At 36.8% G+C, this 14583-nt stretch overlaps 1 non-coding gene across 1 annotated transcript; it reads right to left on the bottom strand.

The window, feature by feature from the left end:
- Nucleotides 1–11589: 11589 nt before the first annotated feature.
- LOC120089563 (small nucleolar RNA R71) lies at nucleotides 11590–11696 on the bottom strand. Its single transcript, XR_005485238.1, has one exon. It is a non-coding gene; the product is annotated as a small nucleolar RNA R71 (small nucleolar RNA).
- Between the last annotated feature and the right edge of the window lie 2887 nt (nucleotides 11697–14583).

Genomic DNA, 14583 nt, shown 5'->3' with positions numbered 1-14583 from the left:
GTTGAGTTTACATCTCAAATGGGTATTAAAAACTTGAAAAAATATGTGTTTAATTTGAATGGTGACAAAAAAAGGTTAATCAAAATAATAATAATAATAATAATAACAAAAAATACCCATAAAAATCCATATTTTTTTAGGTTACAAAAAATTGCATGAGATATCTATAACTTAACCCAACTCAATTGCATTCCAAACACAGACTTTCTAAACCAAATTAACATTTAATCCAAAAATCTCCTATATGATTTAGGTTAATTTCTTTTTTCTTATTAGATTTTAGGTTAAATTAAAGTTCAGTTTGTGATGTTTGTGTTAGGGTTTATGCCCTAAATCTCATGGTTTGTAATGTATAAATAAATTATCTATTTAATAAAATAAAAAGTTATTTTATTTGACATTTAGACTTGCGCAACTCAGATCCAAGATTATTTCATATAACTTGAATAGTATGTGGTTGATATATAAATGGATCATGTTGAAGCGATAATCTACATGGTCTATAGAATATGAATAAGGTTAGGTACCTTATCTAGATAATACCATGGATACGACCCATTTTGTAATCGTTACAAACGATTTGATCCAAATCATTCATTTGGAGACATGTAAGTAGGGGTATCTTATACAAATATTTTGTATAGGACTGAACAAAGAAATAGTTAATCTCTTTTGTAATACCGTTGACTGAAATTTCATAGGATGACTATATATAATTTGATCTCAATCCTAAGTGAGTTATGAACTCTTGACTATGAGGACTTGTCTTTTAATTTGTATGGGTGAGAGTGACCCGAGTCAACAACTCAATAAGCCTACTATTGTTGGGGTGAAGACCGAGCAGGGAGCTGGAAACATAGATACACAAGATGAAATTCACTCATTCCCAACTAGGGTAAAGTAGAGGAGTTGTTCCCTTAAGTGCCAACTCTAGATCTTGAACAATCTTTCACTCATTGGCCCGAGAGGGATTTTGTTTATGGTAGGACCATAAACAAGTTGTTCATTAGAGAATCAGTGAGACTTAAGGAGCAAGATGTAATCACAGGGGTCAAATGGTAATTTGATCCAACTGTAATTACGAACAACTCATGAATGATTGATTTACTTGTAATGATTATATTCATGGACACAATAATATTCTATAGTGTAAAGAGTCAGCTACGGATCTTTAGTGAAGTGACTCAAAGTTAATGAATGCTGATTAATTTATTTAAATAGTTTAATTAACTATTTTCGAATCATTAGAGCTTCTAATCTATAGGTTCATTAGGTCCCTGCTAGCTCACTAATGGGTAAGAAAAGGATCAAGGAGTTTTGGAAGAATTTAAATTGTTAAAATTAAAATAAAGGGAAAGAAAATTATTTAAAATGACAAAGTAATGGAAAGAACACATATGCAACAGAAGAAAAACAGATCCAAAGTACTCTAATTAGATTAATTATAAAGATAAGCATGCATGCAATCAAACAAGTAAAAGGAAAAAAGAATACAACCTTTGTAGTCTTTAAATGTTCTCCAAATCAGCTTCAATCTCCTCAAGAATGGTTCGTAGACCACCACGAGAGTCTTCTCTACTATTCTCCGGCCTTAGAATGGGATGGCGGAATCTGATGAGTGACTAATTTGGAGAGAAAAAAACTAAAGCTTTGAGAGAAAATGAGATGAGATTATCACATAATCTCATCTAAACCTACTATGGCCAAGAGGTCTTCAAAAGCATTAAACACTCCTTTTAAAGACCATTACATGCAACTTTGAGTTTGATGAAAATTTGACACTAAAAAATCCACTAACTCAAAAAGTGGGATTTAGTGGGACAAGTGTCCTCAAATGAAGATAACACTTAGCCATGCAAAAGTTGACATTTCTCACTCACAAATGTTGGATCTTTCCACTAACTTGGTCAAAGTTTGACTCTCAAAGTCCAAAGTCAACAAATTTGACTTTTTGACTTTTAAAAAACAAAAATCAACAATTTGACTTCCATTGCATTTTTAACCTAGTCAATAAATTGACTTTTAATGCAATTTTGACCAAATCCATTTAATTTTTAAATTAATTATAATAATCAATTTTAAAATTAAATTAATATTAAATGATTAATTAAAGTTAATAAATTTAATTTAATATTAAATCCAACACTTATCCCAATTTATATGAATCGCTATTTATAATCTTGATATTTAAATCTTATTTAAATATCTCCTATTTTCTCTCTCTATGTTTAATTCACAATTAAACATTAAGTTAAATATATCGTATATATTTAACGCTTTACTCCAAAAATCGAATTTGAATACTTCAAATTCGTTCGTCACACTGTTCTAAGGTTTAGTCCGATATGAGTTAGTAGGGAGACCTCATGGACCTACAGATCCACAATTAACCAGCTAAAATTTTTAACCTAATTATCGACCATTCATTAACTATCGGGTCACTCCACTAAAGCCCAGTAGTTGCACTCTCCTCACTGTAGACATATTATGTGCATTCGATATAACCATGATTAGTAAATCAACCCTTCAGAGGTTGTTCGTAATAACGGTTGGGTCAAAAGTTGTTTTATCCCCGAGATTACATCTTGCTCCTTAAATCCCATTGATCCTCTAATGAATAAGTGGTTTGTGATCCAATCACTAAATCGAATCCCTCTCGAGCCAATGAGAGGGTGCGACCCCTTGTTAAGACCCGAAGTCAGCACTTAAGGGAAAAACCTCTCTACTATCCCTAAAAGCGGGTAAGAGCAAATTCTATCTTACACCCTATGTCTCCAGCTATCTACCTGGTCTTACCCCTGAAATGGGAGGCTTATTAAGCCGACGCTATTGAGCCAACCATCACCCATACAAATCTAAGGATAATTCCAAATAAACAGGAGTTTATAGTTAGTTTTGGATTAAGGTCAAATTACCTAGGTAATTGCTTTGAAATAGTCAGTCTTAAACAGTAAACAACATTATAAAGTAAGAGTGGGTGACTTAATTTTTGGTCCGATCTTATAAAAACTCATTGTATAGAATGCCCTCACTCCTCATGTCAATACATGAACGAATCAGGATCATTTCGTTTGAGGCACTTTACAACAAATTGTAACAACTACAGAGTGGGTCGCATCCTATCGTGTTACCAGAATAAGGTTACCCAACCTTATTCATATACTATAGACCGTTTTGGCTATTTACTGAACTTGATACTCTTATGTCTCTACATAAAGTTCATGTATTCATATTAGCCATGGATCTTTAGGTTATTGGATTTAGATTTTACAACTGCAATTCACATATTCAATAACAGTTTTATTACATAAACGTCAATAACATCTTTATTGATAATATAATATATTTAACATTACAAACTGCGAGTTTTAGAACATACAACCCAACATAAAGTTGCTGAAAATATTTACAAACAATAGCAAAATATCACAGTAGATCATGATAGACTATTATATTATCTGTGTCTAGTCTATTGTAGTCTATCATAGATAGACAGTGAAAATTTGCTATATTTGTAAATATTTTGGTTCATTTTTCTATATTTGGAAACAACACTAAAAGGAATGTGTATTAATTGTATAAGATGCAAATAATATAATATATATAGATACATTATAATAGAAGGTTAATTTTTTAATAGGATTAAAAAATCAAACTATATAATAAGAGAGGGTGATATATTTGAATAAGATTCAAATATTAATTAATATGAATAAGATTTATATAGAAATTTTAGGTTAAAATTAATGTGAATGAGATTCATATCAAGCTATAGACTATGAGAAAGATGTGCATATGAATATGTTTCAAATGCATATTTGTTTTAATATATGATATTTAATTATATTTATTAATTTATTTGTTAATTAATTTTTATTAAATAAATTAAAACTCCTCTATAGTTGCAGGAGAGGGGAGAGCGGAGAGAGGGGAGCAGAGAGAGGGAGATCTCTCCTTTATATGTTGAGGGGTGAAATAATGTAGAAAAGAGATTTCTACCGAAATACTTCTCACTCTCTCTCAAGGCTCTCTCTCTTACCTTATAGAGAAAAAGTTTCTTAACACAAATTCTTTCCTCTAAAAGAGTTTCTCACACAACTAGTTTCTTGCTAAGAGATATAGTAGGGAAGCCCTTGTGGTGGTGTCCTATTTGAAATCAAGAGTGTGGTTTTGTTCGTAATTCACAGAATAAACTTTATGAGGAAATGAACTAGAAGACAATATTCGAAGGTAATCATCTCTTTTCCTTGTAGTTTTTCAATGATAGAAAGCATGCTTAAGTTTATATTTTCAAACTTATAACTTGATAATTTCTAAATCAAAGTAAATAATAAGGCGGTCAATCGCTTCTACTGGGGATTCATACCTTCAATTTGTGCCAAAATTTTCAAAAGTATCTCGTAAATCTTTCATTTTAAAATTTATTTCTAATATTCCTTTAAAATGTAAATTTTTTAAAATAAATCTCTAATAAAATTAAAATATTTAAAGATCAATGATTCTATTATTTATAAATTTGAATGTTTGACATAAGAATTCTAATTTTTAAGTTTTGTATTATGTGCATCTGTGTCTTTTATAAAAGTTTAAAAACTAAATAGACACAAATTTTTAATTTTAGATGTGTTACTATTTTTTAAAGATATAAAAGCATAAGTTATCAATTCCCAAGTTAATTTGAATTGGATAACATACTTTTAAGGCTAAAGGACCAAAGATTGCACTTGAAGTTGAAGATAAAATTTGGGTGTACCCTTGGTAGCATGCATTGGAATGAGGTTTGAATAAAGAAACTCATCAACCTTGAGAAGTATCTACTTAGGGTTTGTGTACTAATGGAAGATTCTTTTTGGTGTTGCTCCCAAAAGACTGCCAATCCAATCATATTTATAATCACCAAACAAATAACTTATACTAACTAGTAGTACAAGTGGCAAGTCCAGGGTCGAACCATAGGGAAGCGTAGAAGATTAATTCATCGAAACTCATTTTTAGTTAGAGTGGTAAAATGGGGGGGGGGGGGGTGACATGGATTGGATAAGCCAAATTGCAAGAAAATAAAAGATAGAAATGCAATCAATCGAGATGTTCTAGTTTAGAGGACGAATATCAGAATGACTCAATGTAATCTTGTTCATCGAACAATTCGAATGCAATCTTATGGTTCTTAATTATGTCGAGCGTAATTGATTGGACATCCAACCAATGGTCCTAATTACCCAATTAGTTAAACATGCTAGATGAATCCATACTAAACACATTTACCTAACCGCATTATGCTTTAGGGCTTACGCTAGGATGAATATTTATTTTCCATCGTCTAACCAAACATTTAATATAGTTTCCCCTAGGTCAATAGGAATAATATTATTCGTTATAGACAATAAATCGCAAGCATATCTAACATTTTGTTTCTTAGAAACCAACTTATAATTTAATGTCACATATTACAAGCCGATTCGTAAGCACTCAATCATAAAATCCCAATTAGTTTGTCAAACAACCAAGAGAAAATGTGATTATAAAGCGATTCAATCATAAAGGAAACTCATAATCAAGATATAAAGATTACATTTAAATAAAACTCCAAAGACTTCATAGAGTTCAATCCAAAAATCCTCTAAACTAGAGAAAGCCTAGAACTTACCTTCCCATGGGATGAAGAAGACAAATCTAGGCTCTGTCTCAACTAATTACATGAGAGAAAGGAAGAAATTAGAGAAAATTACAAGTGGGAGAGGTGAGAAAATGAAGAAATTGGCTTAGGAGCCGATTAGGGGTGATTTTTTTGTCCTAAAATGAAGAAGAAATGTTTTATATTGTAGTCACAGCATTCCAACCCTACAACAGACAATGTGTGTGCCTCCTTTCAAGGTTCGTAGTGTTGCAATGCTACATGTAGCATTGTAACGTTGTCCTGTTTATGTGAGAATGTACGGTTACTGCCTTTTAGCATTGCATAATGCTCCTTTTAAGCATCGCAACGCTCCGACTAGGGGCATAATGGTCCTTTCACATCCTTTTGAAGCCTAGTTGCTCAAATTAACTCCTAATTGCTCGGTCCATAGCTTTACAGTCTCTTTTTCAATGGTAATAAATCTCTCTCTGCTGTGCTTGTTGGTATGGGAAGAAAAGTCGTGATAGGCCCTCTCCCTGGTGCTTTTACTTCGACCTGTAATCTTTGCCTGGGAATTGGAATTTCTCCTGTGACGAAGACCAACCATGACGATCAAACCCACATAGATAGGGATAGGCCTTCAAACAACACGTGTCAGGTCCGTCTCGGTAGGCTCAGCTAGAGCAAGATCTGTCATAGCTCGATCCCTTGATGGATAAATAAACGCCTTTGTCCCTAGAAGTCTGGATTCCACAGACTACAATAAAAAACCCCTGCCGTAAACCGTCTTACTTTCTTGGGAGAATGCATTCTAATGGTTTGTCATGTTCCTACTCCCTGCGATAATGGCCCTCCCTACTAAAGACTACGCTCGGAAAGTCAGTGATAAGCAAGAAGAGAAGAATAAGCAAGAAGAAAAGAGAAGTCTCGAGAAGTACTTCACTTAGCCTTTCTATAGTTGTTCTTCCCCTCCTTCCTCACTACGCTTTGCTTGACTTGAGTTGGGATCGCACCTACTCGCTGTTAACTCAAGACTCAAGAGCTAGTAGTGCTTGTGGGATATAGCTCGGTACCCTCACTTGATTGTTACTATATCAATACTTGTAAGCCGTAGTTCCTATACATTCAATCGCTGTAAGTAAGAGAATGTACCCATTCCATTTCATGTTTTATTCAAAACATGTACCCATTCCATTTCATGTTTTATTCAACACTCGAATTACGTACGTAAGTGACAGATGTCAACGCATAGGTGATGAATTGGTCTTCTCTTTTTGAAAGTGATCCATCCGATCGAAAAACCAGCGCCCAAAGTGCTCTCCATTAATGCCCCTAAATAGGGCCAGACACAACACGACCTATAGGCAACACCGGCGAGACCTGGGAAGGCAACCCGATTAGGAGTCAAAGGATCCATAATACCTGCAGCCCCACATGGACTTCATATTCATCATTTTAGAAAGCAGAGGGAAGGGATCTCTTTTCTGCAACGGAAAAAAATGGAGCTGATTTGACTCGGCACAACCTAACGATGCATCCAGTACCAATGATCTGTGCCTAATGCCTTATTTGCAAAATGGAAGAATTGTTGATATGGGTTTCAATAATCCATTAGGAGTCCCCCCACGAATGAATGTAGGACAGATATTTGAGTGCTCACTCGGGTTAGCGGGGAGTTTGCTAGATAGACATTATCGAATAGTACCTTTTGATGAGAGATATGAACAAGAGGCTTCTAGAAAACTAGTCTTTTCTGAATTCTATTAAGCCAGTAAGCAAACAGCGAGTCCATGGGTATTTGAACCCGAGTATCCGGAAAAAAGCAGAATATTTGATGGAAGAACGGGAAATCCCTTTGAACAACCTGTTATAATAGGAAAGCCTTATATCTTGAAATTAATTCATCAAGTTGATGATAAAATACACGGACGTTCCAGTGGACATTATGCACTTGTTATTACACAACAACCCCTTAGAGGAAGGGCCAAGCAAGGTGGACAACGAAGATGAAAATAGCACATTTTTGGTGCTATCAAACACTCCTAACTTAATTCTTGATTGTCCTCGAGCAAGGTAGAATCACACATTCACACACACAAAAAAAAAAAATATGTTTGCTCAATCACAAAGGTCGTTACTCTCGTCTCAATAGTCTATAAGGATAAGATTTGCAATAAAAAATGGAATCCGGTTACAATCAATCAATGAAGCACATTTTAAAAACAATTCTAAACCTATTCATGCATGAGTGAGTCCAAAACCCTACTAATTAAGCCCATAAAACCCAGAATGGTTTTATAAGGCTCTTAACTCATTTTTCCCTACTCTGGCTTGAAAGTTCATAAGCTAAGCTTCCTAGACTAAAAAATGCAATGACATACTTAGAAACCAAACTTTTATTCTATTTTTTTTTCTCATTTTCTTACTTTACACGAAAGAGGAACCCTTATCTAGACACATCACCTTCATTTTGGCTTGTCCACATAGGTTACATGAGAGACATTCAACTACGAACAACGTCTCTTAATAAGGTGCCATACAAACTTGCTTTCACTTTACAACATGCTTTGCCTTTTACAAACTTTCTTTTTATTTACTCTACACTTGGCTTTTACAATACAAAACAAGAGTTTGGCAAAAAACTTAAGCATGCATTACTAGGTTGAGCTTTCAGTCACTTAACACTTATCACCTTGGCCTTTCGTGACAAAAAATGTACAAGTCACATAATGCAATTTTAAGTATGCAAGACTTAATTTCGTTAAACAAAGGACTTAGGCATGCATGAGAGATAAGAAATTTGTTTAAAACGGGCTAAAAATCATGATCATACTCTTCAAACATCATTTCATGCAAACCTAATCACAAAGAGGGTGGTTCATCTACTACTCATCATAACAAACCAACCAAGAGAGCAAGCAAGTAATTCAAGCACACAAACATTATTCAAGAACAACGCTCAAGGACTCTAGCAGTCACAATACACCCCACCCCAACTTAAAATGATACACTGTCTGTAATGTATCTCTAATTTAAGCCTAATAAAATAAAGGAGTCAAGGGAATAGAAAACCTCCCTTGATGACGTTTTTGCACATGGGATGTTAGTAAGAGGCTTGCGCTTAAATTGATATTCTTCTTCTTTTAAGGCAAGGGAAAGAGCCTACAAAAGAAAAAGAATAGGTTAAACTAGAAAGCAGTAAAATATTCACCTGGCTCCCTCCAAAAAGGGAAATTTTTTAACATGGATTGCTCAACGTGACCTACCTTCTGTCAAGGCACAAAGAAACTCTAGTATTTCTTTGATCCCTTCTTAGATGAATCAATATAGCCTGGTAAGGCTATAAGGCTCTTCATCTTTTGAAGAGAACTAGACAGGTCGAATTTGTATTTTTTTGTATATGGCAAAAAAGATAAAAAGAAAGAATCAAAAGACTCAAATGACTCTAAAGAAAGAAAAGACGCAACATACTCGTGAAACCTAAAGGAATAAAACTCAAATATATACAAAATGTTAGGAGTTAGAACAGAACGAGGTCTTTCGACCTCTAACTCTATCACCTGAATGTCATTGCGTTTAGGCTTGGGATCCTCCTTAGCGTCACAAACTGGCAAGCATGGAGTGATGTTCTCATCATCACTGGAGTAGTAGCACTTGATAATGGGCAGAAATACATGTTATCATAGTGCTAAGTTCTTAAACAATGTTGGATTGCGTTGATGAAATATGTTAACTTACGTCCATTAAACATCGTTTTTGTAATATTGCGACCGCATGCGTTCATCGCATTAGAACCGTTGATTTTTATATTTTTGTGCAGAATATGCGTTAACGCAATGCAAGAATTGCGATCATAGGAAATCATCGGTTGAGCGCAACTTCACCGCAAGGCTTTGCGTTGATCATGCTCGTAAACATTCGCCCGAGATGGACAGCCGCAATTTGGTCTGCGCAACATGATGAGCGCATCCGGATGAAAGGCTAATTAAGCGCTATGGGATAGAAAGCTAATCCAAATTAAGTTGACAGCCGTTAGCAGTCACAAAGTACATGCAGCTTTTCAGTGATAATTATCCGGCGCATCAGTCAGGAATTAAAGTCCCATCTGTACAACCATGAGAGAGAAGCCGCCTTTCACCATGGATGCTCTATAAATACCAAGGGCATTCTTCAGAAAAGGGTTTAACTGTTTTTACAATCTTTTGCTCCACAAGTTCACTATTCTTTAGTTCGAAGTTCATTAGTTTGCTTAGCATGCCTTTGTCCATAATTGTTTCCTTTTTATTTTAAGGCGGACGCGAGGGAAGAAGTTGTGCCGGCAGATCGTTCTAGTAAGCTTGGAAGAACGTCGGAAGCTTCAAGGACAGAGAGAGGGCCGACGCCTGCAGAAGCGGGAACATCTTTAGATTAGAATAGAGATTTCAGTGTAAAAAGTCTCGACCAGCAAGAAATTGGTACAAGGCTCTCTACCTTTATTTTCTATTGTCATTCTGTACTCAACTCATCTATGAAATTAGAATTCCCTTCTCTATATTTGTTCACTCTCTGTTATTCGCGCATGAGTAGCTAAATCAGTTGAATGGGTTGAGAAGTATTTAGCTAGCACAACTAGGGAATCTTCATTCTTTGCGATTATCTTGTTTATGTATGCTTCATTCGTCTATTAGAGATACTTGGGAGGGTAGTCTAAGGACAGGATCTAGTCTTGGGAATGTCAGGTTAGAATTTAGACTCGGAAGAGCCAGATTAGAATGCATGAACAAGAGATAGGCACTTAGGAATGAGCACTGTTTGTTATCAACGCATCGCATGCATCCTAGAGATAAGATATGATTGTAACGGTCACCTCGCTTTTATGCATGTTGCATCATCGCATAGGACAAGAGTAGAGACTTAGGAATGAGCTCTATGGACATTTTGCATTCAACACATGCGTCCTAGATTTAGGAGCATTGCATTTACATTGGAAAATGACTTGTTGTGCATGATTGTAACATGATCGCATAGTTTGACGCATTCCCAAGTAACGCTAGCCAAAGATCTTCTCAACCCATTCATCGCATACTCTTTGCATTTGTCAACGAAATTGTCTTTTCTCAACTCCGCCGCATTTGTTTATTTCTTTTTCATCAATGCAAATACAAACCCAACACTTTATTTATTTATCCGATTATCGAAAAGTCTTCATAAAAATCACCAACGCAATCTATTTTCACAAGTTCCTGTGTTCGACCCTGGACTTGCCAGGAAACTCAGAGGAATTTTCACTTGAATTTCACTAGGGAAACTTGAGTGCACAACACAATTCCATCAACACATATCATCCACATTTACACTTCATAAAATAACGCATTATGCTTTTTGGTGCCATTGTCGGAGACTTCGGTAAAATAGTTTGTTCACGGTAATTTTTTTATTTCTTTGCAGAACTCTCAATCTCTGGCGAATTACGACCCGGAGATTGAGAGGACTTTTAGACGAAGATTGAGAGACCGCCAACAAAAACCACAATCCGATAAAAAAGAGATGGCTGAGCAGCCTAGAAATGGAGCACCAAATGATAACAATGTCATGGCGAATCCAATTCTGTTCGCAAACGATCGCAATAGGCCCATTAGAGACTATGCATCGCCAAACTTCTATGATTTCTCTCTGGGAATTGTGAAGCCTGCCCTCGACGGAAGCAGATTCGAAATGAAACCGGTGATGTTGCAGATGATCCAGACTCAGGTCAATTCGGAGGAAGGCGTGGCGAAGACCTGCACACCCACCTCCGAAGTTTTATTGAAATCTGCAATACTTTTGTGTTCCCGAACATCTCTGCTGAAGAAGTTTGACTAACGTTATTCCCATTTTCTTTGTGTGATTAGGCGAAGAATTGGACATATTCTCTCGAACCGGGAGAGATCATTTCTTGGGAGTAGGTAGTGGAGAACTTTATGAAGAAGTATTTTCTACCTACCGAGAACACAAGACGAAGGAAATTGATTACAAATTTTGAACAAGATATGGACGAATCGCTCAGCGATGCTTGGGCGAGGTTTAAAAGGTTGGTCTGGGATTGTCCACATAATGGGTTACCAAACTGCCTTCAAATGGAGATTTTCTATCATGGTTTGAATCCTGCGGCAGCCGCTGGTGATCTGCTTGATAAAACTTATGATGAGGTGAAGAATATCCTGGATCGCATATCTAAGAACCATGAAGACTGGAGAGAGAGCGACCAGAGATTTAGACTCAAAGACTCTGATGCAAACAACGGTGCTATTACTTCATTACGAAACCAAATGACCGCAATGATGAATTTAATCCAAGGAATGGCGATTAGCAGCTCAACACCGCAAGGTGGGCAAATCAACGCAATCATTCAAAACACCGCAAGATGTGTGACTTGCGGTGATGGGCATGCGATGGAAGATTGCCCACAAAAACCACAATCTATATACTTTGTAAAAAATAATCCCTTTTCAAACACCTACAACCCCGGGTGGAAAAACCACCCCAATTTTATTTGGAAGAATCAACAACAAAATTTTCAACTTGTGGCACAAAAAGAAGGGCCACCAAGATTCTTCCCAGGCAACAATGGTCAACCGAGCAATCAAGCAAGTAGCTCACAAAACCACCACAATCCTCTTCTTTGGAGAGCCTATTGAAGCAATACATAGAGAAAAACGAGACAGTGCTTCAAGGTCAGGCCACGTCCATCCGCATTCTTGAATTACAGATGGGTCAGATTGCGAGTGAGCTGAAAAGTAGACTGCAAGGGGCGTTGCTAAGTTCAACTGAACTTCCACGCAACTCGGGGGGATCAGGTAAGGAGCAATGTCAAGTTGTGACATTGCGCAGTAGGAAGACTGTGGAGGGAGAAAAGAAGGAGCATAGTAGAACAACTTCCATTGCAACTGAACCTGAGATTGCGGTGACGCAAGAAGAGGAAAGAGAAAAAGAAGTAGTAGAACCGAAGGTTGCGTCGACCTCAAAGCCAACTGAAACGGGAACCGTGAAAGTTCAGTTACCCCTTTCCCTCAAAGACTAAGGAAGAAACAGAACGAAGAGGTACAGTACCAACGCTTCTCATCTATGCTAAAACAATTACATGTTAATATTCCTTTCAATGAAGCGATTGAGGAAATGCCTGCCTATGCCATGTTTCTGAAGGATATGGTAACTAAGAAGAGGGGAGCTGGAAAATTTTCCACGGTGGCATTAATGCAAAGTTCTAAATCAATTATCCCAGCAAAGATGAGCGATCCTGGAAGCTTTACCATTCCTTGCTCCATAGGAGGACTCTATATTGGGCAAGCCCTATGTGACTTGGGAGCCAGCATAAATTTGATGCCTCTGTCAATTTTTAGACAATTAAATGTTAGGCAACTTATGCCCCCATTAGTGACTCTCCAACTGGCCGACAGATCTCTGGTTCATCCATAAGGTGAAGGATGTGCTGATAACAATTAACAAATTTATTCTGCCAGCTGACTTCATCATTTTAGACTATGAGGCCAACAAAGATGTGCCCATCATTTTGGGGCGACCTTTTCTATCAACGAGCCGTGCTCAAATTGATGTGTATAAAGGAGAAATCACTTTGAGTATCAATGGACAGAAGCTCAAATTTAATATAATTCGTGCCATGAATTTTCTGAATGAAGAAGACCTGCAAGATTTTGATGATGACCTGAATTTGATTGAAGAAGAAAAGTCTGATGAAGAGTATGAAGAAGAGGATGCTAGTGCATCCGTTACCGCTTGCAATGCGATCACAACAAAAATAAACAAGGAAGAAGAAATGATCGCAAAGCAAGAAGTAGAGCCAACAGAAGAAAGAAAAATAACGCAACTTTCCCTAGTGGAGCCACCAACACTTGAATTGAAGACCCTACCAACCCATTTAAAGTATGCATTTTTGGGGTAGAATGAGAAGCTGCCAGTGATGTGTGTCGAATGAGAACAACAAATTAATGAGAACAACAAATGAGAACAACAAGGGCGGAATGACGGTAGTCCTAAATGAGAACAACAAATTAATACCACAAAGGACCATTATTGGATGGCGCATATGCATAGACTACCGCTAGTTGAATGCAGCCACAAAGAAAGATCATTTCCCTCTGCCATTCATTGACCAAATGCTAGACCGTCTGGCTAGAAATGATTTTTACTGCTTCCTGGATGGTTATGCCAGATACAATCAAATCATGATAGCTCCAGAAGATCAACACAAGACCACATTCACCTGCCCATATGGGACATTTGCTTTTCGCCGCATCCGTTTGGCCTCTGCAATGCGCCAAGCACGTTCCAAAGGTGCATGATGGCTATCTTTTCAGATTATCTCGAGGACTCCATGGAAATATTTATGGATGACTTCTTTGTTTATGGAACATTTATGAAGTCTGCTTAGCCAACTTGGAGAAGATTCTGGAAAGATGTGAAGAGACAAATTTGGTGCTCAACTGGGAAAAATGTCATTTCATGGTCAAGGAGGGTATACTGTTGGGACTTTAAGTCTCCCAGGATGGGTTGGAGGTGAACAAGGAAAATATCGATGCAATTGAAAAGCTTCCACCTCCAACTAGCATGAAGGTTGTGCGAAGCTTCTTGGGGCATGCTGGATTCTATGGATGATTCGTCAAGGACTTTTCTAAGATAGCACGTCCACTGAGTGCGTTGTCAGAGGCAGACAGAAAATTTGAGTTTGACAACAACTGCCTCAATGCATTCAGAATTTTAAAAGATGCACTGATTACCACACCTGTACTAATTGTGCCGGACTGGACATTGCCATTTGAAATCATGTGCGATGCAAGCGGGTATGCAATGGGAGCAACTTTACCGCAAAAGAGAAAAACAATTTTGCATTCCATCGCATATGTGAGTAAAACTTTAAACCCTGCTCAAATAAATTATACCACCACAGAGAAGAAATTCTTGGCTGTGATTTTTGCGTTGGAAAAATTTCG

This window comes from Benincasa hispida, chromosome 10 (genome assembly GCF_027475165.1).
Source record: "Benincasa hispida cultivar pf3 chromosome 10, pf3_genome.v1.1, whole genome shotgun sequence".
Classification (NCBI taxonomy): Eukaryota; Viridiplantae; Streptophyta; class Magnoliopsida; order Cucurbitales; family Cucurbitaceae; genus Benincasa; species Benincasa hispida.
Note: the sequence above shows the minus strand (reverse complement) of the source record. Positions and strands in the feature narration are given on the sequence as shown.